The sequence below is a fragment of the Anomaloglossus baeobatrachus genome, chromosome 9, assembly GCF_048569485.1.
Source record: "Anomaloglossus baeobatrachus isolate aAnoBae1 chromosome 9, aAnoBae1.hap1, whole genome shotgun sequence".
NCBI lineage: Eukaryota > Metazoa > Chordata > Amphibia > Anura > Aromobatidae > Anomaloglossus > Anomaloglossus baeobatrachus.
In genome coordinates this window covers 163,400,880-163,428,861 of record NC_134361.1, presented here as the reverse complement: position 1 = coordinate 163,428,861, position 27,982 = coordinate 163,400,880, and the positions used below count along the sequence as shown (strand labels likewise).

The following is a 27,982-nucleotide window of genomic DNA, read 5'->3' as shown; positions in this document are numbered from 1 at the left end:
CTCAGCCCAAGGCTGACCGGACCTCCAACCGGGTGTTGGTTTCTCAGCCCAAGGCTAACCGGACCTCCAACCGGGTGTTGGTTTCTCAGCCAAAGCTGACCCGGACCTCCAACCGGGTGTTGGTTTCTCAGCCCAAAGCTGACCGGACCTCCGACCGGGATTATAAAAATTTCCCTTCTTAGCCAGAAGGCCGGGATAGGGCAATATGCTTGGAAAGTATGAATAGGCAAGGCGCGGCGTGCGACAGAGTCTGAGGCTTACCAGGGTCCCAACCTAGCAAGTTCAGACTCCCTCCAGGGTGTCCATTCCTGGGGCACATTGCACCATAACCCCCACACTTACTCAGTCTAATAGCCTCGATCCTGGTAGGGCCATGGTTTCCTCTAGATGGATATACTATCCTCCCAAAGTACTAACAAGCGCAACCTTCCAGCGTGCATTGCATCATTGTACTAAGGTGGCCGGAGCCTTAAACCACCTTTTCGAACGATACTACACTTGATCTTAGCCAAAAGGCCGAGAAGCGATAACCAGAATTGGTTTGGGCCTCGAGTGGCACCCTGGCCTATGCCGGACACATCTTAGGGAGAGAGAGCGAGAGGGAGACAAACCCACGCCTACACAAGACATTTTGTCACCCAAGCCAACCCTTGAAAAGGCTGCTTTGCAGAGCAAAAACAAGAAGAATGGTGCGTTTTGCAGCCGCCGCCCACTGCAATGAATCTGAATAACTCCTCCTTTAGGGCGCAAGCAACTCCCCTCCCCCTTGCAGTCTTTCCAATTCACGATACAAAAAGACGGACAGGACAGGTTGCCTGACTTTCCGTCACTGCCACCCTTTGCCATCCTTACCCGTAGAAAGCCCTTTCATCATCCCCAAACCCTAATCTTTTCCCTTTCCTTCCCAGCCCCCAAACCCTGCCCTCTGTACCTTTCTCACCACCCGCTTCCCTTCTCCTGTCATCCCCCTACCACCCGGGAAAAAAAGAGATTGCCCCCTCCTTCCACTAGCCCACCCTCCCACCCAAAGAACAACTTCTTCTGCGCAGCTTGTTTTCTAGGCAGCAGCGCTATTGTGATGTCATCGGGGGGCATTGTGACAAGCCGCCAGTGTTCCGTCTCTTCATGTTGTGCACAGTTCAAACGGAAAATACATCAACAGGCAGACTACAGAAAAGCTTACTATCAAAGGTTAGAGGGGGGCTTTCTCAGAGGGCTTTTTACAGTTTTTCTATTCCCAATTAGCCGTTTAAGTGTACTTATTGAAAGTAGTAATTCTTTCATAGGCCGCCCTTTCTTAGTATTTGACGTTCCTTATATTGCGGTATGAGGCTTCGCAGTAGGTTGCAAACATTCATCACCCATGACTGTCCCCAATTGAGCTCAGAAGCTCAATGTCTATCATGACCTCTCTTTTAGAATGTCCAAGAGCAAGCAAACTATTCCTCCAGGAGAGGGCGCCAACAGACTACTAAAGAGATCATCATTACTCAAAGAAAACCCCAAAAACCAATGCATGATAGGAATAAACAGGTAACTTTCTTTGGAGTGGAAGCGGAGAGATCGCACCAGATGCCAATTCTAGATCTTATCACACCTGTGGTCACTGCAGCAGCAGGTGAATCCACTTTGTCCAAAAGGGATCTATTCCATTCAATTGCAAATGATCTAGATAAGACAGAGAACTGCAGCACGGGGACATAGCCGAGTTGGTCAGGTTGAGTGGTGATGAGTTTGCTATTTGGATGAATAAAGAAAGTCAAAAGTGTGAAAGATAAAAAACAAAAGGAGGAAGTGTGAAAAGTGAATGGGCCAAATTGAGGTGCATATGAAGACGTATGCTTTCTTCCAATTCATTAAATCGGGCTAATATGAATCAGGTGAATTGAGTTCTGCTTTTGGAAACTGGGTTAAGAAGGGGTGCACCGTTCCTGGAGGTACTGCAATACCAGGTCAATGCGTGGAGTGGACAGAGCAAGCTCTTTTTCCATCTCCCTGTTCTAAAAATCCATTTAATATATGGTCCCCAGATAGGGGACGTATCAGATATTAAACTGATAAGAACAGATACTACACTTGATCTTAGCCAAAAGGCCGAGAAGCGATAACCAGAATTGGTTTGGGCCTCGAGTGGCACCCTGGCCTATGCCGGACACATCTTAGGGAGAGAGAGCGAGAGGGAGACAAACCCACGCCTACACAAGACATTTTGTCACCCAAGCCAACCCTTGAAAAGGCTGCTTTGCAGAGCAAAAACAAGAAGAATGGTGCGTTTTGCAGCCGCCGCCCACTGCAATGAATCTGAATAACTCCTCCTTTAGGGCGCAAGCAACTCCCCTCCCCCTTGCAGTCTTTCCAATTCACGATACAAAAAGACGGACAGGACAGGTTGCCTGACTTTCCGTCACTGCCACCCTTTGCCATCCTTACCCGTAGAAAGCCCTTTCATCATCCCCAAACCCTAATCTTTTCCCTTTCCTTCCCAGCCCCCAAACCCTGCCCTCTGTACCTTTCTCACCACCCGCTTCCCTTCTCCTGTCATCCCCCTACCACCCGGGAAAAAAAGAGATTGCCCCCTCCTTCCACTAGCCCACCCTCCCACCCAAAGAACAACTTCTTCTGCGCAGCTTGTTTTCTAGGCAGCAGCGCTATTGTGATGTCATCGGGGGGCATTGTGACAAGCCGCCAGTGTTCCGTCTCTTCATGTTGTGCACAGTTCAAACGGAAAATACATCAACAGGCAGACTACAGAAAAGCTTACTATCAAAGGTTAGAGGGGGGCTTTCTCAGAGGGCTTTTTACAGTTTTTCTATTCCCAATTAGCCGTTTAAGTGTACTTATTGAAAGTAGTAATTCTTTCATAGGCCGCCCTTTCTTAGTATTTGACGTTCCTTATATTGCGGTATGAGGCTTCGCAGTAGGTTGCAAACATTCATCACCCATGACTGTCCCCAATTGAGCTCAGAAGCTCAATGTCTATCATGACCTCTCTTTTAGAATGTCCAAGAGCAAGCAAACTATTCCTCCAGGAGAGGGCGCCAACAGACTACTAAAGAGATCATCATTACTCAAAGAAAACCCCAAAAACCAATGCATGATAGGAATAAACAGGTAACTTTCTTTGGAGTGGAAGCGGAGAGATCGCACCAGATGCCAATTCTAGATCTTATCACACCTGTGGTCACTGCAGCAGCAGGTGAATCCACTTTGTCCAAAAGGGATCTATTCCATTCAATTGCAAATGATCTAGATAAGACAGAGAACTGCAGCACGGGGACATAGCCGAGTTGGTCAGGTTGAGTGGTGATGAGTTTGCTATTTGGATGAATAAAGAAAGTCAAAAGTGTGAAAGATAAAAAACAAAAGGAGGAAGTGTGAAAAGTGAATGGGCCAAATTGAGGTGCATATGAAGACGTATGCTTTCTTCCAATTCATTAAATCGGGCTAATATGAATCAGGTGAATTGAGTTCTGCTTTTGGAAACTGGGTTAAGAAGGGGTGCACCGTTCCTGGAGGTACTGCAATACCAGGTCAATGCGTGGAGTGGACAGAGCAAGCTCTTTTTCCATCTCCCTGTTCTAAAAATCCATTTAATATATGGTCCCCAGATAGGGGACGTATCAGATATTAAACTGATAAGAACAGATACTACACTTGATCTTAGCCAAAAGGCCGAGAAGCGATAACCAGAATTGGTTTGGGCCTCGAGTGGCACCCTGGCCTATGCCGGACACATCTTAGGGAGAGAGAGCGAGAGGGAGACAAACCCACGCCTACACAAGACATTTTGTCACCCAAGCCAACCCTTGAAAAGGCTGCTTTGCAGAGCAAAAACAAGAAGAATGGTGCGTTTTGCAGCCGCCGCCCACTGCAATGAATCTGAATAACTCCTCCTTTAGGGCGCAAGCAACTCCCCTCCCCCTTGCAGTCTTTCCAATTCACGATACAAAAAGACGGACAGGACAGGTTGCCTGACTTTCCGTCACTGCCACCCTTTGCCATCCTTACCCGTAGAAAGCCCTTTCATCATCCCCAAACCCTAATCTTTTCCCTTTCCTTCCCAGCCCCCAAACCCTGCCCTCTGTACCTTTCTCACCACCCGCTTCCCTTCTCCTGTCATCCCCCTACCACCCGGGAAAAAAAGAGATTGCCCCCTCCTTCCACTAGCCCACCCTCCCACCCAAAGAACAACTTCTTCTGCGCAGCTTGTTTTCTAGGCAGCAGCGCTATTGTGATGTCATCGGGGGGCATTGTGACAAGCCGCCAGTGTTCCGTCTCTTCATGTTGTGCACAGTTCAAACGGAAAATACATCAACAGGCAGACTACAGAAAAGCTTACTATCAAAGGTTAGAGGGGGGCTTTCTCAGAGGGCTTTTTACAGTTTTTCTATTCCCAATTAGCCGTTTAAGTGTACTTATTGAAAGTAGTAATTCTTTCATAGGCCGCCCTTTCTTAGTATTTGACGTTCCTTATATTGCGGTATGAGGCTTCGCAGTAGGTTGCAAACATTCATCACCCATGACTGTCCCCAATTGAGCTCAGAAGCTCAATGTCTATCATGACCTCTCTTTTAGAATGTCCAAGAGCAAGCAAACTATTCCTCCAGGAGAGGGCGCCAACAGACTACTAAAGAGATCATCATTACTCAAAGAAAACCCCAAAAACCAATGCATGATAGGAATAAACAGGTAACTTTCTTTGGAGTGGAAGCGGAGAGATCGCACCAGATGCCAATTCTAGATCTTATCACACCTGTGGTCACTGCAGCAGCAGGTGAATCCACTTTGTCCAAAAGGGATCTATTCCATTCAATTGCAAATGATCTAGATAAGACAGAGAACTGCAGCACGGGGACATAGCCGAGTTGGTCAGGTTGAGTGGTGATGAGTTTGCTATTTGGATGAATAAAGAAAGTCAAAAGTGTGAAAGATAAAAAACAAAAGGAGGAAGTGTGAAAAGTGAATGGGCCAAATTGAGGTGCATATGAAGACGTATGCTTTCTTCCAATTCATTAAATCGGGCTAATATGAATCAGGTGAATTGAGTTCTGCTTTTGGAAACTGGGTTAAGAAGGGGTGCACCGTTCCTGGAGGTACTGCAATACCAGGTCAATGCGTGGAGTGGACAGAGCAAGCTCTTTTTCCATCTCCCTGTTCTAAAAATCCATTTAATATATGGTCCCCAGATAGGGGACGTATCAGATATTAAACTGATAAGAACAGATACTACACTTGATCTTAGCCAAAAGGCCGAGAAGCGATAACCAGAATTGGTTTGGGCCTCGAGTGGCACCCTGGCCTATGCCGGACACATCTTAGGGAGAGAGAGCGAGAGGGAGACAAACCCACGCCTACACAAGACATTTTGTCACCCAAGCCAACCCTTGAAAAGGCTGCTTTGCAGAGCAAAAACAAGAAGAATGGTGCGTTTTGCAGCCGCCGCCCACTGCAATGAATCTGAATAACTCCTCCTTTAGGGCGCAAGCAACTCCCCTCCCCCTTGCAGTCTTTCCAATTCACGATACAAAAAGACGGACAGGACAGGTTGCCTGACTTTCCGTCACTGCCACCCTTTGCCATCCTTACCCGTAGAAAGCCCTTTCATCATCCCCAAACCCTAATCTTTTCCCTTTCCTTCCCAGCCCCCAAACCCTGCCCTCTGTACCTTTCTCACCACCCGCTTCCCTTCTCCTGTCATCCCCCTACCACCCGGGAAAAAAAGAGATTGCCCCCTCCTTCCACTAGCCCACCCTCCCACCCAAAGAACAACTTCTTCTGCGCAGCTTGTTTTCTAGGCAGCAGCGCTATTGTGATGTCATCGGGGGGCATTGTGACAAGCCGCCAGTGTTCCGTCTCTTCATGTTGTGCACAGTTCAAACGGAAAATACATCAACAGGCAGACTACAGAAAAGCTTACTATCAAAGGTTAGAGGGGGGCTTTCTCAGAGGGCTTTTTACAGTTTTTCTATTCCCAATTAGCCGTTTAAGTGTACTTATTGAAAGTAGTAATTCTTTCATAGGCCGCCCTTTCTTAGTATTTGACGTTCCTTATATTGCGGTATGAGGCTTCGCAGTAGGTTGCAAACATTCATCACCCATGACTGTCCCCAATTGAGCTCAGAAGCTCAATGTCTATCATGACCTCTCTTTTAGAATGTCCAAGAGCAAGCAAACTATTCCTCCAGGAGAGGGCGCCAACAGACTACTAAAGAGATCATCATTACTCAAAGAAAACCCCAAAAACCAATGCATGATAGGAATAAACAGGTAACTTTCTTTGGAGTGGAAGCGGAGAGATCGCACCAGATGCCAATTCTAGATCTTATCACACCTGTGGTCACTGCAGCAGCAGGTGAATCCACTTTGTCCAAAAGGGATCTATTCCATTCAATTGCAAATGATCTAGATAAGACAGAGAACTGCAGCACGGGGACATAGCCGAGTTGGTCAGGTTGAGTGGTGATGAGTTTGCTATTTGGATGAATAAAGAAAGTCAAAAGTGTGAAAGATAAAAAACAAAAGGAGGAAGTGTGAAAAGTGAATGGGCCAAATTGAGGTGCATATGAAGACGTATGCTTTCTTCCAATTCATTAAATCGGGCTAATATGAATCAGGTGAATTGAGTTCTGCTTTTGGAAACTGGGTTAAGAAGGGGTGCACCGTTCCTGGAGGTACTGCAATACCAGGTCAATGCGTGGAGTGGACAGAGCAAGCTCTTTTTCCATCTCCCTGTTCTAAAAATCCATTTAATATATGGTCCCCAGATAGGGGACGTATCAGATATTAAACTGATAAGAACAGATACTACACTTGATCTTAGCCAAAAGGCCGAGAAGCGATAACCAGAATTGGTTTGGGCCTCGAGTGGCACCCTGGCCTATGCCGGACACATCTTAGGGAGAGAGAGCGAGAGGGAGACAAACCCACGCCTACACAAGACATTTTGTCACCCAAGCCAACCCTTGAAAAGGCTGCTTTGCAGAGCAAAAACAAGAAGAATGGTGCGTTTTGCAGCCGCCGCCCACTGCAATGAATCTGAATAACTCCTCCTTTAGGGCGCAAGCAACTCCCCTCCCCCTTGCAGTCTTTCCAATTCACGATACAAAAAGACGGACAGGACAGGTTGCCTGACTTTCCGTCACTGCCACCCTTTGCCATCCTTACCCGTAGAAAGCCCTTTCATCATCCCCAAACCCTAATCTTTTCCCTTTCCTTCCCAGCCCCCAAACCCTGCCCTCTGTACCTTTCTCACCACCCGCTTCCCTTCTCCTGTCATCCCCCTACCACCCGGGAAAAAAAGAGATTGCCCCCTCCTTCCACTAGCCCACCCTCCCACCCAAAGAACAACTTCTTCTGCGCAGCTTGTTTTCTAGGCAGCAGCGCTATTGTGATGTCATCGGGGGGCATTGTGACAAGCCGCCAGTGTTCCGTCTCTTCATGTTGTGCACAGTTCAAACGGAAAATACATCAACAGGCAGACTACAGAAAAGCTTACTATCAAAGGTTAGAGGGGGGCTTTCTCAGAGGGCTTTTTACAGTTTTTCTATTCCCAATTAGCCGTTTAAGTGTACTTATTGAAAGTAGTAATTCTTTCATAGGCCGCCCTTTCTTAGTATTTGACGTTCCTTATATTGCGGTATGAGGCTTCGCAGTAGGTTGCAAACATTCATCACCCATGACTGTCCCCAATTGAGCTCAGAAGCTCAATGTCTATCATGACCTCTCTTTTAGAATGTCCAAGAGCAAGCAAACTATTCCTCCAGGAGAGGGCGCCAACAGACTACTAAAGAGATCATCATTACTCAAAGAAAACCCCAAAAACCAATGCATGATAGGAATAAACAGGTAACTTTCTTTGGAGTGGAAGCGGAGAGATCGCACCAGATGCCAATTCTAGATCTTATCACACCTGTGGTCACTGCAGCAGCAGGTGAATCCACTTTGTCCAAAAGGGATCTATTCCATTCAATTGCAAATGATCTAGATAAGACAGAGAACTGCAGCACGGGGACATAGCCGAGTTGGTCAGGTTGAGTGGTGATGAGTTTGCTATTTGGATGAATAAAGAAAGTCAAAAGTGTGAAAGATAAAAAACAAAAGGAGGAAGTGTGAAAAGTGAATGGGCCAAATTGAGGTGCATATGAAGACGTATGCTTTCTTCCAATTCATTAAATCGGGCTAATATGAATCAGGTGAATTGAGTTCTGCTTTTGGAAACTGGGTTAAGAAGGGGTGCACCGTTCCTGGAGGTACTGCAATACCAGGTCAATGCGTGGAGTGGACAGAGCAAGCTCTTTTTCCATCTCCCTGTTCTAAAAATCCATTTAATATATGGTCCCCAGATAGGGGACGTATCAGATATTAAACTGATAAGAACAGATACTACACTTGATCTTAGCCAAAAGGCCGAGAAGCGATAACCAGAATTGGTTTGGGCCTCGAGTGGCACCCTGGCCTATGCCGGACACATCTTAGGGAGAGAGAGCGAGAGGGAGACAAACCCACGCCTACACAAGACATTTTGTCACCCAAGCCAACCCTTGAAAAGGCTGCTTTGCAGAGCAAAAACAAGAAGAATGGTGCGTTTTGCAGCCGCCGCCCACTGCAATGAATCTGAATAACTCCTCCTTTAGGGCGCAAGCAACTCCCCTCCCCCTTGCAGTCTTTCCAATTCACGATACAAAAAGACGGACAGGACAGGTTGCCTGACTTTCCGTCACTGCCACCCTTTGCCATCCTTACCCGTAGAAAGCCCTTTCATCATCCCCAAACCCTAATCTTTTCCCTTTCCTTCCCAGCCCCCAAACCCTGCCCTCTGTACCTTTCTCACCACCCGCTTCCCTTCTCCTGTCATCCCCCTACCACCCGGGAAAAAAAGAGATTGCCCCCTCCTTCCACTAGCCCACCCTCCCACCCAAAGAACAACTTCTTCTGCGCAGCTTGTTTTCTAGGCAGCAGCGCTATTGTGATGTCATCGGGGGGCATTGTGACAAGCCGCCAGTGTTCCGTCTCTTCATGTTGTGCACAGTTCAAACGGAAAATACATCAACAGGCAGACTACAGAAAAGCTTACTATCAAAGGTTAGAGGGGGGCTTTCTCAGAGGGCTTTTTACAGTTTTTCTATTCCCAATTAGCCGTTTAAGTGTACTTATTGAAAGTAGTAATTCTTTCATAGGCCGCCCTTTCTTAGTATTTGACGTTCCTTATATTGCGGTATGAGGCTTCGCAGTAGGTTGCAAACATTCATCACCCATGACTGTCCCCAATTGAGCTCAGAAGCTCAATGTCTATCATGACCTCTCTTTTAGAATGTCCAAGAGCAAGCAAACTATTCCTCCAGGAGAGGGCGCCAACAGACTACTAAAGAGATCATCATTACTCAAAGAAAACCCCAAAAACCAATGCATGATAGGAATAAACAGGTAACTTTCTTTGGAGTGGAAGCGGAGAGATCGCACCAGATGCCAATTCTAGATCTTATCACACCTGTGGTCACTGCAGCAGCAGGTGAATCCACTTTGTCCAAAAGGGATCTATTCCATTCAATTGCAAATGATCTAGATAAGACAGAGAACTGCAGCACGGGGACATAGCCGAGTTGGTCAGGTTGAGTGGTGATGAGTTTGCTATTTGGATGAATAAAGAAAGTCAAAAGTGTGAAAGATAAAAAACAAAAGGAGGAAGTGTGAAAAGTGAATGGGCCAAATTGAGGTGCATATGAAGACGTATGCTTTCTTCCAATTCATTAAATCGGGCTAATATGAATCAGGTGAATTGAGTTCTGCTTTTGGAAACTGGGTTAAGAAGGGGTGCACCGTTCCTGGAGGTACTGCAATACCAGGTCAATGCGTGGAGTGGACAGAGCAAGCTCTTTTTCCATCTCCCTGTTCTAAAAATCCATTTAATATATGGTCCCCAGATAGGGGACGTATCAGATATTAAACTGATAAGAACAGATTTTTGATTTAATGAAGCTTTCCAAAGCACCACAAAAAATGCATGACCGAAGTCACACCAAAAACAGTGCAAAGGCTAGGATTCGTGTGGACCCCACCGTGAGGAGAGGGTCCCCAAAAATCAACCCCGTCCCTCCGAGCCAGAAGGCCACAGCAAGGGTCAGGGATCTTCGGTGCTCCCCCAAGCCGAAGCCTGGTTGAGCCTTGTCGTTGCTCCCAGCGTCCACCCAGGCATCTTACCCAAGTGGAGTAGAGAGCTACTAGTTATTGGTTTCGCAGCCGAAACTGCCCGGACCGTCAACCGGTGTTGGTTTCTCAGCCCAAGGCTAACCGGACCTCCAACCGGGTGTTGGTTTCTCAGCCGAAGCTGACCCAGACCTCCAACCGGGTGTTGGTTTCTCAGCCGAAGCTGACCCGGACCTCCAACCGGGTGTTAGTTTCTCAGCCCAAAGCTGACCAGACCTCCGACCGGGATTATAAAAATTTCCCTTCCTAGCCAGAAGGCCGGGATAGGGTAATATGCTCAAAAAGTATGAAAAGGCAAGGTACGGTGTGCTACAGAGCCCAAGGCTTGCCGGGGTCCCAAGCCAGCAAGCTCAGACTCACTCCAGGGTCGTCAGTCCTGGGGCACGTTGTACTATAGCCCCCCACCCTTACTCAGTCTAATAGCCTTGATCCTGGTAGGGCCATGTTTTCCTCTAGATGAATATACTATCCACCCAGAGTACTAGCAAGCGCAACCTTCCAGTGTGCAGTGTATCATTGTACTAAGGTGGCCTGGAGCTTAAACCACCTCTTCGAACAACACTACACATGATCTTAGCCAAAAGGCCGAGAAGCGATAACCAGAATTGGTTTGGGCCTCGAGTGGCACCCTGGCCTATGCCGGACACATCTTAGGGAGAGAGAGCGAGAGGGAGACAAACCCACGCCTACACAAGACATTTTGTCACCCAAGCCAACCCTTGAAAAGGCTGCTTTGCAGAGCAAAAACAAGAAGAATGGTGCGTTTTGCAGCCGCCGCCCACTGCAATGAATCTGAATAACTCCTCCTTTAGGGCGCAAGCAACTCCCCTCCCCCTTGCAGTCTTTCCAATTCACGATACAAAAAGACGGACAGGACAGGTTGCCTGACTTTCCGTCACTGCCACCCTTTGCCATCCTTACCCGTAGAAAGCCCTTTCATCATCCCCAAACCCTAATCTTTTCCCTTTCCTTCCCAGCCCCCAAACCCTGCCCTCTGTACCTTTCTCACCACCCGCTTCCCTTCTCCTGTCATCCCCCTACCACCCGGGAAAAAAAGAGATTGCCCCCTCCTTCCACTAGCCCACCCTCCCACCCAAAGAACAACTTCTTCTGCGCAGCTTGTTTTCTAGGCAGCAGCGCTATTGTGATGTCATCGGGGGGCATTGTGACAAGCCGCCAGTGTTCCGTCTCTTCATGTTGTGCACAGTTCAAACGGAAAATACATCAACAGGCAGACTACAGAAAAGCTTACTATCAAAGGTTAGAGGGGGGCTTTCTCAGAGGGCTTTTTACAGTTTTTCTATTCCCAATTAGCCGTTTAAGTGTACTTATTGAAAGTAGTAATTCTTTCATAGGCCGCCCTTTCTTAGTATTTGACGTTCCTTATATTGCGGTATGAGGCTTCGCAGTAGGTTGCAAACATTCATCACCCATGACTGTCCCCAATTGAGCTCAGAAGCTCAATGTCTATCATGACCTCTCTTTTAGAATGTCCAAGAGCAAGCAAACTATTCCTCCAGGAGAGGGCGCCAACAGACTACTAAAGAGATCATCATTACTCAAAGAAAACCCCAAAAACCAATGCATGATAGGAATAAACAGGTAACTTTCTTTGGAGTGGAAGCGGAGAGATCGCACCAGATGCCAATTCTAGATCTTATCACACCTGTGGTCACTGCAGCAGCAGGTGAATCCACTTTGTCCAAAAGGGATCTATTCCATTCAATTGCAAATGATCTAGATAAGACAGAGAACTGCAGCACGGGGACATAGCCGAGTTGGTCAGGTTGAGTGGTGATGAGTTTGCTATTTGGATGAATAAAGAAAGTCAAAAGTGTGAAAGATAAAAAACAAAAGGAGGAAGTGTGAAAAGTGAATGGGCCAAATTGAGGTGCATATGAAGACGTATGCTTTCTTCCAATTCATTAAATCGGGCTAATATGAATCAGGTGAATTGAGTTCTGCTTTTGGAAACTGGGTTAAGAAGGGGTGCACCGTTCCTGGAGGTACTGCAATACCAGGTCAATGCGTGGAGTGGACAGAGCAAGCTCTTTTTCCATCTCCCTGTTCTAAAAATCCATTTAATATATGGTCCCCAGATAGGGGACGTATCAGATATTAAACTGATAAGAACAGATACTACACTTGATCTTAGCCAAAAGGCCGAGAAGCGATAACCAGAATTGGTTTGGGCCTCGAGTGGCACCCTGGCCTATGCCGGACACATCTTAGGGAGAGAGAGCGAGAGGGAGACAAACCCACGCCTACACAAGACATTTTGTCACCCAAGCCAACCCTTGAAAAGGCTGCTTTGCAGAGCAAAAACAAGAAGAATGGTGCGTTTTGCAGCCGCCGCCCACTGCAATGAATCTGAATAACTCCTCCTTTAGGGCGCAAGCAACTCCCCTCCCCCTTGCAGTCTTTCCAATTCACGATACAAAAAGACGGACAGGACAGGTTGCCTGACTTTCCGTCACTGCCACCCTTTGCCATCCTTACCCGTAGAAAGCCCTTTCATCATCCCCAAACCCTAATCTTTTCCCTTTCCTTCCCAGCCCCCAAACCCTGCCCTCTGTACCTTTCTCACCACCCGCTTCCCTTCTCCTGTCATCCCCCTACCACCCGGGAAAAAAAGAGATTGCCCCCTCCTTCCACTAGCCCACCCTCCCACCCAAAGAACAACTTCTTCTGCGCAGCTTGTTTTCTAGGCAGCAGCGCTATTGTGATGTCATCGGGGGGCATTGTGACAAGCCGCCAGTGTTCCGTCTCTTCATGTTGTGCACAGTTCAAACGGAAAATACATCAACAGGCAGACTACAGAAAAGCTTACTATCAAAGGTTAGAGGGGGGCTTTCTCAGAGGGCTTTTTACAGTTTTTCTATTCCCAATTAGCCGTTTAAGTGTACTTATTGAAAGTAGTAATTCTTTCATAGGCCGCCCTTTCTTAGTATTTGACGTTCCTTATATTGCGGTATGAGGCTTCGCAGTAGGTTGCAAACATTCATCACCCATGACTGTCCCCAATTGAGCTCAGAAGCTCAATGTCTATCATGACCTCTCTTTTAGAATGTCCAAGAGCAAGCAAACTATTCCTCCAGGAGAGGGCGCCAACAGACTACTAAAGAGATCATCATTACTCAAAGAAAACCCCAAAAACCAATGCATGATAGGAATAAACAGGTAACTTTCTTTGGAGTGGAAGCGGAGAGATCGCACCAGATGCCAATTCTAGATCTTATCACACCTGTGGTCACTGCAGCAGCAGGTGAATCCACTTTGTCCAAAAGGGATCTATTCCATTCAATTGCAAATGATCTAGATAAGACAGAGAACTGCAGCACGGGGACATAGCCGAGTTGGTCAGGTTGAGTGGTGATGAGTTTGCTATTTGGATGAATAAAGAAAGTCAAAAGTGTGAAAGATAAAAAACAAAAGGAGGAAGTGTGAAAAGTGAATGGGCCAAATTGAGGTGCATATGAAGACGTATGCTTTCTTCCAATTCATTAAATCGGGCTAATATGAATCAGGTGAATTGAGTTCTGCTTTTGGAAACTGGGTTAAGAAGGGGTGCACCGTTCCTGGAGGTACTGCAATACCAGGTCAATGCGTGGAGTGGACAGAGCAAGCTCTTTTTCCATCTCCCTGTTCTAAAAATCCATTTAATATATGGTCCCCAGATAGGGGACGTATCAGATATTAAACTGATAAGAACAGATACTACACTTGATCTTAGCCAAAAGGCCGAGAAGCGATAACCAGAATTGGTTTGGGCCTCGAGTGGCACCCTGGCCTATGCCGGACACATCTTAGGGAGAGAGAGCGAGAGGGAGACAAACCCACGCCTACACAAGACATTTTGTCACCCAAGCCAACCCTTGAAAAGGCTGCTTTGCAGAGCAAAAACAAGAAGAATGGTGCGTTTTGCAGCCGCCGCCCACTGCAATGAATCTGAATAACTCCTCCTTTAGGGCGCAAGCAACTCCCCTCCCCCTTGCAGTCTTTCCAATTCACGATACAAAAAGACGGACAGGACAGGTTGCCTGACTTTCCGTCACTGCCACCCTTTGCCATCCTTACCCGTAGAAAGCCCTTTCATCATCCCCAAACCCTAATCTTTTCCCTTTCCTTCCCAGCCCCCAAACCCTGCCCTCTGTACCTTTCTCACCACCCGCTTCCCTTCTCCTGTCATCCCCCTACCACCCGGGAAAAAAAGAGATTGCCCCCTCCTTCCACTAGCCCACCCTCCCACCCAAAGAACAACTTCTTCTGCGCAGCTTGTTTTCTAGGCAGCAGCGCTATTGTGATGTCATCGGGGGGCATTGTGACAAGCCGCCAGTGTTCCGTCTCTTCATGTTGTGCACAGTTCAAACGGAAAATACATCAACAGGCAGACTACAGAAAAGCTTACTATCAAAGGTTAGAGGGGGGCTTTCTCAGAGGGCTTTTTACAGTTTTTCTATTCCCAATTAGCCGTTTAAGTGTACTTATTGAAAGTAGTAATTCTTTCATAGGCCGCCCTTTCTTAGTATTTGACGTTCCTTATATTGCGGTATGAGGCTTCGCAGTAGGTTGCAAACATTCATCACCCATGACTGTCCCCAATTGAGCTCAGAAGCTCAATGTCTATCATGACCTCTCTTTTAGAATGTCCAAGAGCAAGCAAACTATTCCTCCAGGAGAGGGCGCCAACAGACTACTAAAGAGATCATCATTACTCAAAGAAAACCCCAAAAACCAATGCATGATAGGAATAAACAGGTAACTTTCTTTGGAGTGGAAGCGGAGAGATCGCACCAGATGCCAATTCTAGATCTTATCACACCTGTGGTCACTGCAGCAGCAGGTGAATCCACTTTGTCCAAAAGGGATCTATTCCATTCAATTGCAAATGATCTAGATAAGACAGAGAACTGCAGCACGGGGACATAGCCGAGTTGGTCAGGTTGAGTGGTGATGAGTTTGCTATTTGGATGAATAAAGAAAGTCAAAAGTGTGAAAGATAAAAAACAAAAGGAGGAAGTGTGAAAAGTGAATGGGCCAAATTGAGGTGCATATGAAGACGTATGCTTTCTTCCAATTCATTAAATCGGGCTAATATGAATCAGGTGAATTGAGTTCTGCTTTTGGAAACTGGGTTAAGAAGGGGTGCACCGTTCCTGGAGGTACTGCAATACCAGGTCAATGCGTGGAGTGGACAGAGCAAGCTCTTTTTCCATCTCCCTGTTCTAAAAATCCATTTAATATATGGTCCCCAGATAGGGGACGTATCAGATATTAAACTGATAAGAACAGATACTACACTTGATCTTAGCCAAAAGGCCGAGAAGCGATAACCAGAATTGGTTTGGGCCTCGAGTGGCACCCTGGCCTATGCCGGACACATCTTAGGGAGAGAGAGCGAGAGGGAGACAAACCCACGCCTACACAAGACATTTTGTCACCCAAGCCAACCCTTGAAAAGGCTGCTTTGCAGAGCAAAAACAAGAAGAATGGTGCGTTTTGCAGCCGCCGCCCACTGCAATGAATCTGAATAACTCCTCCTTTAGGGCGCAAGCAACTCCCCTCCCCCTTGCAGTCTTTCCAATTCACGATACAAAAAGACGGACAGGACAGGTTGCCTGACTTTCCGTCACTGCCACCCTTTGCCATCCTTACCCGTAGAAAGCCCTTTCATCATCCCCAAACCCTAATCTTTTCCCTTTCCTTCCCAGCCCCCAAACCCTGCCCTCTGTACCTTTCTCACCACCCGCTTCCCTTCTCCTGTCATCCCCCTACCACCCGGGAAAAAAAGAGATTGCCCCCTCCTTCCACTAGCCCACCCTCCCACCCAAAGAACAACTTCTTCTGCGCAGCTTGTTTTCTAGGCAGCAGCGCTATTGTGATGTCATCGGGGGGCATTGTGACAAGCCGCCAGTGTTCCGTCTCTTCATGTTGTGCACAGTTCAAACGGAAAATACATCAACAGGCAGACTACAGAAAAGCTTACTATCAAAGGTTAGAGGGGGGCTTTCTCAGAGGGCTTTTTACAGTTTTTCTATTCCCAATTAGCCGTTTAAGTGTACTTATTGAAAGTAGTAATTCTTTCATAGGCCGCCCTTTCTTAGTATTTGACGTTCCTTATATTGCGGTATGAGGCTTCGCAGTAGGTTGCAAACATTCATCACCCATGACTGTCCCCAATTGAGCTCAGAAGCTCAATGTCTATCATGACCTCTCTTTTAGAATGTCCAAGAGCAAGCAAACTATTCCTCCAGGAGAGGGCGCCAACAGACTACTAAAGAGATCATCATTACTCAAAGAAAACCCCAAAAACCAATGCATGATAGGAATAAACAGGTAACTTTCTTTGGAGTGGAAGCGGAGAGATCGCACCAGATGCCAATTCTAGATCTTATCACACCTGTGGTCACTGCAGCAGCAGGTGAATCCACTTTGTCCAAAAGGGATCTATTCCATTCAATTGCAAATGATCTAGATAAGACAGAGAACTGCAGCACGGGGACATAGCCGAGTTGGTCAGGTTGAGTGGTGATGAGTTTGCTATTTGGATGAATAAAGAAAGTCAAAAGTGTGAAAGATAAAAAACAAAAGGAGGAAGTGTGAAAAGTGAATGGGCCAAATTGAGGTGCATATGAAGACGTATGCTTTCTTCCAATTCATTAAATCGGGCTAATATGAATCAGGTGAATTGAGTTCTGCTTTTGGAAACTGGGTTAAGAAGGGGTGCACCGTTCCTGGAGGTACTGCAATACCAGGTCAATGCGTGGAGTGGACAGAGCAAGCTCTTTTTCCATCTCCCTGTTCTAAAAATCCATTTAATATATGGTCCCCAGATAGGGGACGTATCAGATATTAAACTGATAAGAACAGATACTACACTTGATCTTAGCCAAAAGGCCGAGAAGCGATAACCAGAATTGGTTTGGGCCTCGAGTGGCACCCTGGCCTATGCCGGACACATCTTAGGGAGAGAGAGCGAGAGGGAGACAAACCCACGCCTACACAAGACATTTTGTCACCCAAGCCAACCCTTGAAAAGGCTGCTTTGCAGAGCAAAAACAAGAAGAATGGTGCGTTTTGCAGCCGCCGCTCACTGCAATGAATCTGAATAACTCCTCCTTTAGGGCGCAAGCAACTCCCCTCCCCCTTGCAGTCTTTCCAATTCACGATACAAAAAGACGGACAGGACAGGTTGCCTGACTTTCCGTCACTGCCACCCTTTGCCATCCTTACCCGTAGAAAGCCCTTTCATCATCCCCAAACCCTAATCTTTTCCCTTTCCTTCCCAGCCCCCAAACCCTGCCCTCTGTACCTTTCTCACCACCCGCTTCCCTTCTCCTGTCATCCCCCTACCACCCGGGAAAAAAAGAGATTGCCCCCTCCTTCCACTAGCCCACCCTCCCACCCAAAGAACAACTTCTTCTGCGCAGCTTGTTTTCTAGGCAGCAGCGCTATTGTGATGTCATCGGGGGGCATTGTGACAAGCCGCCAGTGTTCCGTCTCTTCATGTTGTGCACAGTTCAAACGGAAAATACATCAACAGGCAGACTACAGAAAAGCTTACTATCAAAGGTTAGAGGGGGGCTTTCTCAGAGGGCTTTTTACAGTTTTTCTATTCCCAATTAGCCGTTTAAGTGTACTTATTGAAAGTAGTAATTCTTTCATAGGCCGCCCTTTCTTAGTATTTGACGTTCCTTATATTGCGGTATGAGGCTTCGCAGTAGGTTGCAAACATTCATCACCCATGACTGTCCCCAATTGAGCTCAGAAGCTCAATGTCTATCATGACCTCTCTTTTAGAATGTCCAAGAGCAAGCAAACTATTCCTCCAGGAGAGGGCGCCAACAGACTACTAAAGAGATCATCATTACTCAAAGAAAACCCCAAAAACCAATGCATGATAGGAATAAACAGGTAACTTTCTTTGGAGTGGAAGCGGAGAGATCGCACCAGATGCCAATTCTAGATCTTATCACACCTGTGGTCACTGCAGCAGCAGGTGAATCCACTTTGTCCAAAAGGGATCTATTCCATTCAATTGCAAATGATCTAGATAAGACAGAGAACTGCAGCACGGGGACATAGCCGAGTTGGTCAGGTTGAGTGGTGATGAGTTTGCTATTTGGATGAATAAAGAAAGTCAAAAGTGTGAAAGATAAAAAACAAAAGGAGGAAGTGTGAAAAGTGAATGGGCCAAATTGAGGTGCATATGAAGACGTATGCTTTCTTCCAATTCATTAAATCGGGCTAATATGAATCAGGTGAATTGAGTTCTGCTTTTGGAAACTGGGTTAAGAAGGGGTGCACCGTTCCTGGAGGTACTGCAATACCAGGTCAATGCGTGGAGTGGACAGAGCAAGCTCTTTTTCCATCTCCCTGTTCTAAAAATCCATTTAATATATGGTCCCCAGATAGGGGACGTATCAGATATTAAACTGATAAGAACAGATACTACACTTGATCTTAGCCAAAAGGCCGAGAAGCGATAACCAGAATTGGTTTGGGCCTCGAGTGGCACCCTGGCCTATGCCGGACACATCTTAGGGAGAGAGAGCGAGAGGGAGACAAACCCACGCCTACACAAGACATTTTGTCACCCAAGCCAACCCTTGAAAAGGCTGCTTTGCAGAGCAAAAACAAGAAGAATGGTGCGTTTTGCAGCCGCCGCCCACTGCAATGAATCTGAATAACTCCTCCTTTAGGGCGCAAGCAACTCCCCTCCCCCTTGCAGTCTTTCCAATTCACGATACAAAAAGACGGACAGGACAGGTTGCCTGACTTTCCGTCACTGCCACCCTTTGCCATCCTTACCCGTAGAAAGCCCTTTCATCATCCCCAAACCCTAATCTTTTCCCTTTCCTTCCCAGCCCCCAAACCCTGCCCTCTGTACCTTTCTCACCACCCGCTTCCCTTCTCCTGTCATCCCCCTACCACCCGGGAAAAAAAGAGATTGCCCCCTCCTTCCACTAGCCCACCCTCCCACCCAAAGAACAACTTCTTCTGCGCAGCTTGTTTTCTAGGCAGCAGCGCTATTGTGATGTCATCGGGGGGCATTGTGACAAGCCGCCAGTGTTCCGTCTCTTCATGTTGTGCACAGTTCAAACGGAAAATACATCAACAGGCAGACTACAGAAAAGCTTACTATCAAAGGTTAGAGGGGGGCTTTCTCAGAGGGCTTTTTACAGTTTTTCTATTCCCAATTAGCCGTTTAAGTGTACTTATTGAAAGTAGTAATTCTTTCATAGGCCGCCCTTTCTTAGTATTTGACGTTCCTTATATTGCGGTATGAGGCTTCGCAGTAGGTTGCAAACATTCATCACCCATGACTGTCCCCAATTGAGCTCAGAAGCTCAATGTCTATCATGACCTCTCTTTTAGAATGTCCAAGAGCAAGCAAACTATTCCTCCAGGAGAGGGCGCCAACAGACTACTAAAGAGATCATCATTACTCAAAGAAAACCCCAAAAACCAATGCATGATAGGAATAAACAGGTAACTTTCTTTGGAGTGGAAGCGGAGAGATCGCACCAGATGCCAATTCTAGATCTTATCACACCTGTGGTCACTGCAGCAGCAGGTGAATCCACTTTGTCCAAAAGGGATCTATTCCATTCAATTGCAAATGATCTAGATAAGACAGAGAACTGCAGCACGGGGACATAGCCGAGTTGGTCAGGTTGAGTGGTGATGAGTTTGCTATTTGGATGAATAAAGAAAGTCAAAAGTGTGAAAGATAAAAAACAAAAGGAGGAAGTGTGAAAAGTGAATGGGCCAAATTGAGGTGCATATGAAGACGTATGCTTTCTTCCAATTCATTAAATCGGGCTAATATGAATCAGGTGAATTGAGTTCTGCTTTTGGAAACTGGGTTAAGAAGGGGTGCACCGTTCCTGGAGGTACTGCAATACCAGGTCAATGCGTGGAGTGGACAGAGCAAGCTCTTTTTCCATCTCCCTGTTCTAAAAATCCATTTAATATATGGTCCCCAGATAGGGGACGTATCAGATATTAAACTGATAAGAACAGATACTACACTTGATCTTAGCCAAAAGGCCGAGAAGCGATAACCAGAATTGGTTTGGGCCTCGAGTGGCACCCTGGCCTATGCCGGACACATCTTAGGGAGAGAGAGCGAGAGGGAGACAAACCCACGCCTACACAAGACATTTTGTCACCCAAGCCAACCCTTGAAAAGGCTGCTTTGCAGAGCAAAAACAAGAAGAATGGTGCGTTTTGCAGCCGCCGCCCACTGCAATGAATCTGAATAACTCCTCCTTTAGGGCGCAAGCAACTCCCCTCCCCCTTGCAGTCTTTCCAATTCACGATACAAAAAGACGGACAGGACAGGTTGCCTGACTTTCCGTCACTGCCACCCTTTGCCATCCTTACCCGTAGAAAGCCCTTTCATCATCCCCAAACCCTAATCTTTTCCCTTTCCTTCCCAGCCCCCAAACCCTGCCCTCTGTACCTTTCTCACCACCCGCTTCCCTTCTCCTGTCATCCCCCTACCACCCGGGAAAAAAAGAGATTGCCCCCTCCTTCCACTAGCCCACCCTCCCACCCAAAGAACAACTTCTTCTGCGCAGCTTGTTTTCTAGGCAGCAGCGCTATTGTGATGTCATCGGGGGGCATTGTGACAAGCCGCCAGTGTTCCGTCTCTTCATGTTGTGCACAGTTCAAACGGAAAATACATCAACAGGCAGACTACAGAAAAGCTTACTATCAAAGGTTAGAGGGGGGCTTTCTCAGAGGGCTTTTTACAGTTTTTCTATTCCCAATTAGCCGTTTAAGTGTACTTATTGAAAGTAGTAATTCTTTCATAGGCCGCCCTTTCTTAGTATTTGACGTTCCTTATATTGCGGTATGAGGCTTCGCAGTAGGTTGCAAACATTCATCACCCATGACTGTCCCCAATTGAGCTCAGAAGCTCAATGTCTATCATGACCTCTCTTTTAGAATGTCCAAGAGCAAGCAAACTATTCCTCCAGGAGAGGGCGCCAACAGACTACTAAAGAGATCATCATTACTCAAAGAAAACCCCAAAAACCAATGCATGATAGGAATAAACAGGTAACTTTCTTTGGAGTGGAAGCGGAGAGATCGCACCAGATGCCAATTCTAGATCTTATCACACCTGTGGTCACTGCAGCAGCAGGTGAATCCACTTTGTCCAAAAGGGATCTATTCCATTCAATTGCAAATGATCTAGATAAGACAGAGAACTGCAGCACGGGGACATAGCCGAGTTGGTCAGGTTGAGTGGTGATGAGTTTGCTATTTGGATGAATAAAGAAAGTCAAAAGTGTGAAAGATAAAAAACAAAAGGAGGAAGTGTGAAAAGTGAATGGGCCAAATTGAGGTGCATATGAAGACGTATGCTTTCTTCCAATTCATTAAATCGGGCTAATATGAATCAGGTGAATTGAGTTCTGCTTTTGGAAACTGGGTTAAGAAGGGGTGCACCGTTCCTGGAGGTACTGCAATACCAGGTCAATGCGTGGAGTGGACAGAGCAAGCTCTTTTTCCATCTCCCTGTTCTAAAAATCCATTTAATATATGGTCCCCAGATAGGGGACGTATCAGATATTAAACTGATAAGAACAGATACTACACTTGATCTTAGCCAAAAGGCCGAGAAGCGATAACCAGAATTGGTTTGGGCCTCGAGTGGCACCCTGGCCTATGCCGGACACATCTTAGGGAGAGAGAGCGAGAGGGAGACAAACCCACGCCTACACAAGACATTTTGTCACCCAAGCCAACCCTTGAAAAGGCTGCTTTGCAGAGCAAAAACAAGAAGAATGGTGCGTTTTGCAGCCGCCGCCCACTGCAATGAATCTGAATAACTCCTCCTTTAGGGCGCAAGCAACTCCCCTCCCCCTTGCAGTCTTTCCAATTCACGATACAAAAAGACGGACAGGACAGGTTGCCTGACTTTCCGTCACTGCCACCCTTTGCCATCCTTACCCGTAGAAAGCCCTTTCATCATCCCCAAACCCTAATCTTTTCCCTTTCCTTCCCAGCCCCCAAACCCTGCCCTCTGTACCTTTCTCACCACCCGCTTCCCTTCTCCTGTCATCCCCCTACCACCCGGGAAAAAAAGAGATTGCCCCCTCCTTCCACTAGCCCACCCTCCCACCCAAAGAACAACTTCTTCTGCGCAGCTTGTTTTCTAGGCAGCAGCGCTATTGTGATGTCATCGGGGGGCATTGTGACAAGCCGCCAGTGTTCCGTCTCTTCATGTTGTGCACAGTTCAAACGGAAAATACATCAACAGGCAGACTACAGAAAAGCTTACTATCAAAGGTTAGAGGGGGGCTTTCTCAGAGGGCTTTTTACAGTTTTTCTATTCCCAATTAGCCGTTTAAGTGTACTTATTGAAAGTAGTAATTCTTTCATAGGCCGCCCTTTCTTAGTATTTGACGTTCCTTATATTGCGGTATGAGGCTTCGCAGTAGGTTGCAAACATTCATCACCCATGACTGTCCCCAATTGAGCTCAGAAGCTCAATGTCTATCATGACCTCTCTTTTAGAATGTCCAAGAGCAAGCAAACTATTCCTCCAGGAGAGGGCGCCAACAGACTACTAAAGAGATCATCATTACTCAAAGAAAACCCCAAAAACCAATGCATGATAGGAATAAACAGGTAACTTTCTTTGGAGTGGAAGCGGAGAGATCGCACCAGATGCCAATTCTAGATCTTATCACACCTGTGGTCACTGCAGCAGCAGGTGAATCCACTTTGTCCAAAAGGGATCTATTCCATTCAATTGCAAATGATCTAGATAAGACAGAGAACTGCAGCACGGGGACATAGCCGAGTTGGTCAGGTTGAGTGGTGATGAGTTTGCTATTTGGATGAATAAAGAAAGTCAAAAGTGTGAAAGATAAAAAACAAAAGGAGGAAGTGTGAAAAGTGAATGGGCCAAATTGAGGTGCATATGAAGACGTATGCTTTCTTCCAATTCATTAAATCGGGCTAATATGAATCAGGTGAATTGAGTTCTGCTTTTGGAAACTGGGTTAAGAAGGGGTGCACCGTTCCTGGAGGTACTGCAATACCAGGTCAATGCGTGGAGTGGACAGAGCAAGCTCTTTTTCCATCTCCCTGTTCTAAAAATCCATTTAATATATGGTCCCCAGATAGGGGACGTATCAGATATTAAACTGATAAGAACAGATTTTTTGATTTAATGAAGCTTTCCAAAGCACCACAAAAAATGCATGACCGAAGTCACACCAAAAACAGTGCAAAGGCTAGGATTCGTGTGGACCCCACCGTGAGGAGAGGGTCCCCAAAAATCAACCCCGTCCCTCCGAGCCAGAAGGCCACAGCAAGGGTCAGGGATCTTCGGTGCTCCCCCAAGCCGAAGCCTGGTTGAGCCTTGTCGTTGCTCCCAGCGTCCACCCAGGCATCTTACCCAAGTGGAGTAGAGAGCTACTAGTTGTTGGTTTCGCAGCCGAAACTGCCCGGACCGTCAACCGGTGTTGGTTTCTCAGCCCAAGGCTAACCGGACCTCCAACCGGGTGTTGGTTTCTCAGCCGAAGCTGACCCAGACCTCCAACCGGGTGTTGGTTTCTCAGCCGAAGCTGACCCAGACCTCCAACCGGGTGTTAGTTTCTCAGCCCAAAGCTGACCAGACCTCCGACCGGGATTATAAAAATTTCCCTTCCTAGCCAGAAGGCCGGGATAGGGTAATATGCTCAAAAAGTATGAAAAGGCAAGGTACGGTGTGCTACAGAGCCCAAGGCTTGCCGGGGTCCCAAGCCAGCAAGCTCAGACTCACTCCAGGGTCGTCAGTCCTGGGGCACGTTGTACCATAGCCCCCCACCCTTACTCAGTCTAATAGCCTCGATCCTGGTAGGGCCATGTTTTCCTCTAGATGAATATACTATCCACCCAGAGTACTAGCAAGCGCAACCTTCCAGTGTGCATTGTATCATTGTACTAAGGTGGCCTGGAGCTTAAACCACCTCTTCGAACAACACTACACTTGATCTTAGCCAAAAGGACTGATAAGAACAGATACTACACTTGATCTTAGCCAAAAGGCCGAGAAGCGATAACCAGAATTGGTTTGGGCCTCGAGTGGCACCCTGGCCTATGCCGGACACATCTTAGGGAGAGAGAGCGAGAGGGAGACAAACCCACGCCTACACAAGACATTTTGTCACCCAAGCCAACCCTTGAAAAGGCTGCTTTGCAGAGCAAAAACAAGAAGAATGGTGCGTTTTGCAGCCGCCGCCCACTGCAATGAATCTGAATAACTCCTCCTTTAGGGCGCAAGCAACTCCCCTCCCCCTTGCAGTCTTTCCAATTCACGATACAAAAAGACGGACAGGACAGGTTGCCTGACTTTCCGTCACTGCCACCCTTTGCCATCCTTACCCGTAGAAAGCCCTTTCATCATCCCCAAACCCTAATCTTTTCCCTTTCCTTCCCAGCCCCCAAACCCTGCCCTCTGTACCTTTCTCACCACCCGCTTCCCTTCTCCTGTCATCCCCCTACCACCCGGGAAAAAAAGAGATTGCCCCCTCCTTCCACTAGCCCACCCTCCCACCCAAAGAACAACTTCTTCTGCGCAGCTTGTTTTCTAGGCAGCAGCGCTATTGTGATGTCATCGGGGGGCATTGTGACAAGCCGCCAGTGTTCCGTCTCTTCATGTTGTGCACAGTTCAAACGGAAAATACATCAACAGGCAGACTACAGAAAAGCTTACTATCAAAGGTTAGAGGGGGGCTTTCTCAGAGGGCTTTTTACAGTTTTTCTATTCCCAATTAGCCGTTTAAGTGTACTTATTGAAAGTAGTAATTCTTTCATAGGCCGCCCTTTCTTAGTATTTGACGTTCCTTATATTGCGGTATGAGGCTTCGCAGTAGGTTGCAAACATTCATCACCCATGACTGTCCCCAATTGAGCTCAGAAGCTCAATGTCTATCATGACCTCTCTTTTAGAATGTCCAAGAGCAAGCAAACTATTCCTCCAGGAGAGGGCGCCAACAGACTACTAAAGAGATCATCATTACTCAAAGAAAACCCCAAAAACCAATGCATGATAGGAATAAACAGGTAACTTTCTTTGGAGTGGAAGCGGAGAGATCGCACCAGATGCCAATTCTAGATCTTATCACACCTGTGGTCACTGCAGCAGCAGGTGAATCCACTTTGTCCAAAAGGGATCTATTCCATTCAATTGCAAATGATCTAGATAAGACAGAGAACTGCAGCACGGGGACATAGCCGAGTTGGTCAGGTTGAGTGGTGATGAGTTTGCTATTTGGATGAATAAAGAAAGTCAAAAGTGTGAAAGATAAAAAACAAAAGGAGGAAGTGTGAAAAGTGAATGGGCCAAATTGAGGTGCATATGAAGACGTATGCTTTCTTCCAATTCATTAAATCGGGCTAATATGAATCAGGTGAATTGAGTTCTGCTTTTGGAAACTGGGTTAAGAAGGGGTGCACCGTTCCTGGAGGTACTGCAATACCAGGTCAATGCGTGGAGTGGACAGAGCAAGCTCTTTTTCCATCTCCCTGTTCTAAAAATCCATTTAATATATGGTCCCCAGATAGGGGACGTATCAGATATTAAACTGATAAGAACAGATACTACACTTGATCTTAGCCAAAAGGCCGAGAAGCGATAACCAGAATTGGTTTGGGCCTCGAGTGGCACCCTGGCCTATGCCGGACACATCTTAGGGAGAGAGAGCGAGAGGGAGACAAACCCACGCCTACACAAGACATTTTGTCACCCAAGCCAACCCTTGAAAAGGCTGCTTTGCAGAGCAAAAACAAGAAGAATGGTGCGTTTTGCAGCCGCCGCCCACTGCAATGAATCTGAATAACTCCTCCTTTAGGGCGCAAGCAACTCCCCTCCCCCTTGCAGTCTTTCCAATTCACGATACAAAAAGACGGACAGGACAGGTTGCCTGACTTTCCGTCACTGCCACCCTTTGCCATCCTTACCCGTAGAAAGCCCTTTCATCATCCCCAAACCCTAATCTTTTCCCTTTCCTTCCCAGCCCCCAAACCCTGCCCTCTGTACCTTTCTCACCACCCGCTTCCCTTCTCCTGTCATCCCCCTACCACCCGGGAAAAAAAGAGATTGCCCCCTCCTTCCACTAGCCCACCCTCCCACCCAAAGAACAACTTCTTCTGCGCAGCTTGTTTTCTAGGCAGCAGCGCTATTGTGATGTCATCGGGGGGCATTGTGACAAGCCGCCAGTGTTCCGTCTCTTCATGTTGTGCACAGTTCAAACGGAAAATACATCAACAGGCAGACTACAGAAAAGCTTACTATCAAAGGTTAGAGGGGGGCTTTCTCAGAGGGCTTTTTACAGTTTTTCTATTCCCAATTAGCCGTTTAAGTGTACTTATTGAAAGTAGTAATTCTTTCATAGGCCGCCCTTTCTTAGTATTTGACGTTCCTTATATTGCGGTATGAGGCTTCGCAGTAGGTTGCAAACATTCATCACCCATGACTGTCCCCAATTGAGCTCAGAAGCTCAATGTCTATCATGACCTCTCTTTTAGAATGTCCAAGAGCAAGCAAACTATTCCTCCAGGAGAGGGCGCCAACAGACTACTAAAGAGATCATCATTACTCAAAGAAAACCCCAAAAACCAATGCATGATAGGAATAAACAGGTAACTTTCTTTGGAGTGGAAGCGGAGAGATCGCACCAGATGCCAATTCTAGATCTTATCACACCTGTGGTCACTGCAGCAGCAGGTGAATCCACTTTGTCCAAAAGGGATCTATTCCATTCAATTGCAAATGATCTAGATAAGACAGAGAACTGCAGCACGGGGACATAGCCGAGTTGGTCAGGTTGAGTGGTGATGAGTTTGCTATTTGGATGAATAAAGAAAGTCAAAAGTGTGAAAGATAAAAAACAAAAGGAGGAAGTGTGAAAAGTGAATGGGCCAAATTGAGGTGCATATGAAGACGTATGCTTTCTTCCAATTCATTAAATCGGGCTAATATGAATCAGGTGAATTGAGTTCTGCTTTTGGAAACTGGGTTAAGAAGGGGTGCACCGTTCCTGGAGGTACTGCAATACCAGGTCAATGCGTGGAGTGGACAGAGCAAGCTCTTTTTCCATCTCCCAGTTCTAAAAATCCATTTAATATATGGTCCCCAGATAGGGGACGTATCAGATATTAAACTGATAAGAACAGATTTTTGATTTAATGAAGCTTTCCAAAGCACCACAAAAAATGCATGACCGAAGTCACACCAAAAACAGTGCAAAGGCTAGGATTCGTGTGGACCCCACCGTGAGGAGAGGGTCCCCAAAAATCAACCCCGTCCCTCCGAGCCAGAAGGCCACAGCAAGGGTCAGGGATCTTCGGTGCTCTCCCAAGCCGAAGCCTGGTTGAGCCTTGTCGTTGCTCCCAGCGTCCACCCAGGCATCTTACCCAAGTGGAGTAGAGAGCTACTAGTTGTTGGTTTCGCAGCCGAAACTGCCCGGACCGTCAACCGGTGTTGGTTTCTCAGCCCAAGGCTAACCGGACCTCCAACCGGGTGTTGGTTTCTCAGCCGAAGCTGACCCAGACCTCCAACCGGGTGTTGGTTTCTCAGCCGAAGCTGACCCAGACCTCCAACCGGGTGTTAGTTTCTCAGCCCAAAGCTGACCAGACCTCCGACCGGGATTATAAAAATTTCCCTTCCTAGCCAGAAGGCCGGGATAGGGTAATATGCTCAAAAAGTATGAAAAGGCAAGGTACGGTGTGCTACAGAGCCCAAGGCTTGCCGGGGTCCCAAGCCAGCAAG

At 47.0% G+C, this 27,982-nt stretch overlaps 16 non-coding genes and 2 pseudogenes across 16 annotated transcripts; all 18 read right to left on the bottom strand.

The window, feature by feature from the left end:
- Nucleotides 1-386: 386 nt before the first annotated feature.
- On the bottom strand, nucleotides 387-528 carry LOC142253759 (U2 spliceosomal RNA; annotated as a pseudogene).
- A 1,387-nt stretch (nucleotides 529-1,915) lies between these two features.
- On the bottom strand, nucleotides 1,916-2,106 carry LOC142251936 (U2 spliceosomal RNA). Its single transcript, XR_012725337.1, has one exon. It is a non-coding gene; the product is annotated as a U2 spliceosomal RNA (small nuclear RNA).
- Nucleotides 2,107-3,493: 1,387 nt separating this feature from the next.
- LOC142254169 (U2 spliceosomal RNA) lies at nucleotides 3,494-3,684 on the bottom strand. The gene has a single exon (XR_012727186.1). It is a non-coding gene; the product is annotated as a U2 spliceosomal RNA (small nuclear RNA).
- Nucleotides 3,685-5,071: 1,387 nt separating this feature from the next.
- LOC142254158 (U2 spliceosomal RNA) lies at nucleotides 5,072-5,262 on the bottom strand. Its single transcript, XR_012727175.1, has one exon. It is a non-coding gene; the product is annotated as a U2 spliceosomal RNA (small nuclear RNA).
- Nucleotides 5,263-6,649: 1,387 nt separating this feature from the next.
- LOC142254147 (U2 spliceosomal RNA) lies at nucleotides 6,650-6,840 on the bottom strand. The gene has a single exon (XR_012727164.1). It is a non-coding gene; the product is annotated as a U2 spliceosomal RNA (small nuclear RNA).
- A 1,387-nt stretch (nucleotides 6,841-8,227) lies between these two features.
- LOC142254136 (U2 spliceosomal RNA) lies at nucleotides 8,228-8,418 on the bottom strand. The gene has a single exon (XR_012727153.1). It is a non-coding gene; the product is annotated as a U2 spliceosomal RNA (small nuclear RNA).
- Nucleotides 8,419-9,805: 1,387 nt separating this feature from the next.
- On the bottom strand, nucleotides 9,806-9,998 carry LOC142252974 (U2 spliceosomal RNA). Its single transcript, XR_012726321.1, has one exon. It is a non-coding gene; the product is annotated as a U2 spliceosomal RNA (small nuclear RNA).
- A 2,189-nt stretch (nucleotides 9,999-12,187) lies between these two features.
- Nucleotides 12,188-12,378, bottom strand: LOC142254125 (U2 spliceosomal RNA). Its single transcript, XR_012727142.1, has one exon. It is a non-coding gene; the product is annotated as a U2 spliceosomal RNA (small nuclear RNA).
- A 1,387-nt stretch (nucleotides 12,379-13,765) lies between these two features.
- LOC142254112 (U2 spliceosomal RNA) lies at nucleotides 13,766-13,956 on the bottom strand. Its single transcript, XR_012727131.1, has one exon. It is a non-coding gene; the product is annotated as a U2 spliceosomal RNA (small nuclear RNA).
- A 1,387-nt stretch (nucleotides 13,957-15,343) lies between these two features.
- LOC142254100 (U2 spliceosomal RNA) lies at nucleotides 15,344-15,534 on the bottom strand. The gene has a single exon (XR_012727120.1). It is a non-coding gene; the product is annotated as a U2 spliceosomal RNA (small nuclear RNA).
- A 1,387-nt stretch (nucleotides 15,535-16,921) lies between these two features.
- On the bottom strand, nucleotides 16,922-17,112 carry LOC142254088 (U2 spliceosomal RNA). Its single transcript, XR_012727109.1, has one exon. It is a non-coding gene; the product is annotated as a U2 spliceosomal RNA (small nuclear RNA).
- A 1,387-nt stretch (nucleotides 17,113-18,499) lies between these two features.
- LOC142254077 (U2 spliceosomal RNA) lies at nucleotides 18,500-18,690 on the bottom strand. The gene has a single exon (XR_012727098.1). It is a non-coding gene; the product is annotated as a U2 spliceosomal RNA (small nuclear RNA).
- Nucleotides 18,691-20,077: 1,387 nt separating this feature from the next.
- Nucleotides 20,078-20,268, bottom strand: LOC142254065 (U2 spliceosomal RNA). Its single transcript, XR_012727087.1, has one exon. It is a non-coding gene; the product is annotated as a U2 spliceosomal RNA (small nuclear RNA).
- A 1,387-nt stretch (nucleotides 20,269-21,655) lies between these two features.
- LOC142254053 (U2 spliceosomal RNA) lies at nucleotides 21,656-21,846 on the bottom strand. The gene has a single exon (XR_012727076.1). It is a non-coding gene; the product is annotated as a U2 spliceosomal RNA (small nuclear RNA).
- A 1,387-nt stretch (nucleotides 21,847-23,233) lies between these two features.
- Nucleotides 23,234-23,427, bottom strand: LOC142253064 (U2 spliceosomal RNA). The gene has a single exon (XR_012726384.1). It is a non-coding gene; the product is annotated as a U2 spliceosomal RNA (small nuclear RNA).
- A 685-nt stretch (nucleotides 23,428-24,112) lies between these two features.
- LOC142253556 (U2 spliceosomal RNA) lies at nucleotides 24,113-24,270 on the bottom strand (annotated as a pseudogene).
- A 1,387-nt stretch (nucleotides 24,271-25,657) lies between these two features.
- LOC142254042 (U2 spliceosomal RNA) lies at nucleotides 25,658-25,848 on the bottom strand. Its single transcript, XR_012727065.1, has one exon. It is a non-coding gene; the product is annotated as a U2 spliceosomal RNA (small nuclear RNA).
- Nucleotides 25,849-27,235: 1,387 nt separating this feature from the next.
- On the bottom strand, nucleotides 27,236-27,428 carry LOC142252961 (U2 spliceosomal RNA). Its single transcript, XR_012726318.1, has one exon. It is a non-coding gene; the product is annotated as a U2 spliceosomal RNA (small nuclear RNA).
- Nucleotides 27,429-27,982: the final 554 nt, after the last annotated feature.